The 4,060-nt window shown below is 35.8% G+C and overlaps 1 pseudogene; it reads right to left on the bottom strand.

Annotated features, from left to right (window-relative positions):
- Window positions 1–3,712: 3,712 nt before the first annotated feature.
- On the bottom strand, window positions 3,713–3,831 carry LOC118006099 (annotated as a pseudogene).
- Between the last annotated feature and the right edge of the window lie 229 nt (window positions 3,832–4,060).

Genomic DNA, 4,060 nt, shown 5'->3' with positions numbered 1-4,060 from the left:
AAATGAACTATTGGGACTTCATCAAGATAAAAAGCTTTTGCACAGCAAAAGAAACAGTCAACAAAACCAAAAGACAACCGACAGAATGGGAGAAGATATTTGCAAATGACATATGGATAAAGGGTTAATATCCAAAATCTATAGCTCCCAGATATTATCAGAATGAATGGATAATTTTGGGAAGTATTTAACATTTACTTTTTGTGCTACTCAAGCAGTCTGGTAAACCACTCAGTGAAGACACTGTCAAATGGATTTAAGCATTGAATGAGAATATATTCTGGAGCAGTCATTCTTATTTTTATGTTAAAGAGTAAATTTTTCACATTAGGATTATTGGCAGAGATGGAAGGACTCAAAATTGCATTAACTGTATTATCTATTGATAAACAATAGTGGAATCACCACTAGAGAATGACACAGTGTTTGGAAAGTATCCACAGTTACAACTGGCCTCGTTTTTTGACTCTTTATCGTTGGGATACCATTTGAGTAGAACTGTTTATTTTCCTGGATGCACTTTCTCAGACATTCAGGTTGGATAAATATAACGTTTTCAGAACCATCTTGAAATTTTACTAAGTACTTACAACAAGAGTTATTTCAGTATCTGTTTGACAATGTTCTCAACATTCTGTGTAACAGGCATTGCTGGTAACAAAATATATCTCTGGGAGAACAAGACAATATCCACATCAGTCAAAAATTTTTAACTGCAGGTGCATTACTTCCCAGGTAGTAATATCACTTTGGTTGTAATATCTGACCTTTGACCTCAGTGTATTTTTAATTGTATAATAAATTCACATATAGTAAAGGAGATACTGCTTCAAAATGGCAGCCGTGTATTTGCTATTTAAACTTTTAAAAAGTTTTATTATTTCAAAATTAAAAAATCCCTAATAGTTCCAAAGTAGAATAATATTAGACATATTTAGAACTATTTTAGATTAATATTTAGAACAGGATTAGCCAAATATAATGCTGTCTGTGTTGGTAGGATGTCTGATATGCTTCTAGGTAGACTTGATCCATATGTTCTGGAAAATTTACATGAGTCCTTTGTACTGAATATATGTTACTTTTTTTCTGAAAGGATTAAGGTGAAGATAAACAGGTGTATGAGTTGCTCAAAATGCATAAAAACTAATAGTGATAATTTTTTTACATCTCATTATGTCGTTAACATCTTGGGATTTCCTCTTTACTACAAATAATCTATTTCAATATGTACTTGCTTTATTGTAATATATGTTTTAAAATACATACGCATAACTTAAATATTTATAAGTTCAAATAGATATTTTAGTGTTATAACCCTCAAGGAAACTGGGGTTTCTTCCCTGGAGTGTGGCAAAATCAGAGTTAGCAATTATTGTTTTTAAGTTTCTGTATTTTAGTCATACAATCTGGCAGATTGCAAGCATACTGTTTTTCTGTTGGAAATGGAAAAATGCTCATGACGTTGTCTTAGGCAAGGCTTCCAGCCTAAAAGGGCAGGATACATCTGAGCTGCTAATTTCGCCAGTTCAGACTTTATCCTCTTTGTGGAGAAAATCAGAGGGATATCAGTTGATGCCCGTGCCAATTATAGAAATGTTATAGTTGATGCCTTTGGAAGTCTTATGTTAATTTGACACTTCATTAGTTGGAAATTTTCCCCCTTGTTTCCAGCTTCCACCTTCCCAGTTTAAATCTAGAAAACAACCACAGTAACAGCATCTTTGTCAGCTACTTCACATTTGGAGAACTGAACACTGTAACTCAGCTTGGGGGAAGGTGATAACATTGGACTGATTCATCTTCTGAGCCTTTTGTTGAGGGTAGTTACTAGTAATTGGACTACTTCTATGTGCAGAATCCGTGGGTTAGCTTCCCCCTCTGATGGAAAAAACCTGGAGTTTGCTGGCTAGCTAGCAAATGCAAAATTAAGCAATTTTGCTGGGAGCTAAATATATACAGTTAAGTGTATGTGACTATTACACAGCTACAGAAAGATCCACATGCCAGTTTATTTGCTTATGGTGTTTTGGAAAATGGAATCCTTTAGAGAGAGAGAAAGAGAAAGCACAGACTTTCAACTCCATTGATTTTAATTAAGACTACCAAACACTGTAAAATCCATGAATCTGATGAGACAGAAGAGATCACACAATAGGTACAGGGACCAGTGGCTAGTCCTTAATTACCAGAAATTGACAAGACAATGACCTGTCAAGTTAATGGAAATTATTTTTCATAAAGCGGGGATGGTATGGCAGCATGATATTAAAGTTTAGAGGAAAAAGAAGCCTGGACTAAAAAAAAAGTTCCTTGTCATTATTAATGAGTATGTATGAAAAGATAGAGACATAGAAAATGCTGATGATGTATTAAGTGGAAAAAAGAGGAGGTAGAAAATAGTGTAATCTGTGTGTTTCCGTATTAGTGAATTTTTTAAAATTGAAGTGTAGTTGACATACATCATTACATTAGTTTCAGGTGTACAGCAAAGTGATTCAGCAACTTTATATATTATGCTATGCTCACCACAAGTGTTGCTCCCTGTCACCATACAACGTTATTACAATAACATTGACTATATTCCCTGTGCTGTACCTTTCATCCCTATGGCTTATTCCATAACTGGAACTTTGTACCTCCTACTCCCCTCCACCCAGTTGCCCACTTCCCAACCCCTCTCTTCCCTGGCAACCATCAGTTTGTTTTCTGTATTTATGGGTCTGTTTCTGCTTCTTGTTGTTGTTGGTTAGTTGATTTATAATCATTTGTTTTGTTTTTAGATTCCACATGTAAGTGGAACTATTTGGTATTTATCTTTGTCTGACTTACTTCACTTAGCATAATACCCTCTAGGTCCATCCATGTTGTTGCAAATGGCAACCCTTCATTCCTTTTTATGACTGGGTAATATTCCATTCTATATATCTATTTTGGTGAAATTTAGATACACAGAACCATTTTGATATGTTCCACTAATGCAGGATGTATGTATATAGTCACTTATCTTTTATTTAGTGGGGTTTTTTTTTTTCAGGTAATCATTAGATTGCCCTATCTGCTGTGCTAGAAAAGAATCTGGTATTGCTTCTCTGCCATTTTGCCAAACACAGAAAGATCTGTGTCTGAACAGTGCACCAGTGCCATTCTTTTTCAATGCACCCAGTGTTACTGTCAAAGGCTGGTCATGTAAAGCTTCACACTTGTCTACTGCTACTGGGTTAATCTTGCTGGTTGAAGCCCCAGGCAGAGTGGTGCCCATAAAGCATCAGTAATAGAGTCCCATGTTCTATCCTTACTCTACAACACACAATGATGGAGTTAGTAAGACTGGGTTTGGAGGAGTTTTAGCAAGAGAACTCTGCTGGCTCAGCCACCACAAATTCTTGTTCTTCTGAGCTGGTCCCAAGTCACTGGGTTAAGCCATCATGGATTATATCAGTATGTATCTCTAATTTCACATCCAGGGTGTAGTGACTGGAATTTAAGTCCCTCTTCTCTTCTGTTGCTAATAGCCTGCTTTCTCCCTGTATTGCCCACATTTTGCTTTCTAATCAGTTAAGTCTAATTTCAGGATAATGAATGGCCAACAGTCTTAAATTCACATATCACAGAGGACAAAAGTTAGCACTTAAAATATAAGTAAAAATCAGCATCTCTGATTTAAAAACAAAACAGAAGCAAACAAGCCCCTGAAAATCATAAATTATCTATTGATTCAGTGATCTAAGTTTCTGTCTTCATATGTACATGCACTTAAAAAATATCAAGATACTAAACTGATAAGAACAGATACTACACTTGATCTTAGCCAAAAGGCCGAGAAGCGATTAAGAACCATATGATCCTCTCAGTAGATGCAGAAAAAGCATTTGACAAAGTGCAGCACCCTTTCTTGATCAAAACTCTTCAGAGTATAGGGATAGAGGATACATACCTCAATATCATAAAAGCCATCTATGAAAAACCCACAGCAAATATCATTCTTGATGGGGAAAGACTGAGAGCTTTCCCCCTAAGGTCAGGAACGTGGCAGGGATGTCCCTATCACCACTGCTAT

Source organism: Mirounga leonina, unplaced genomic scaffold (assembly GCF_011800145.1).
Source record: "Mirounga leonina isolate KUSES-001 unplaced genomic scaffold, KU_Mleo_1.0 Mir_94, whole genome shotgun sequence".
Lineage (NCBI taxonomy): Eukaryota > Metazoa > Chordata > Mammalia > Carnivora > Phocidae > Mirounga > Mirounga leonina.
This window is presented reverse-complemented; position numbering and strand designations above follow the sequence as displayed.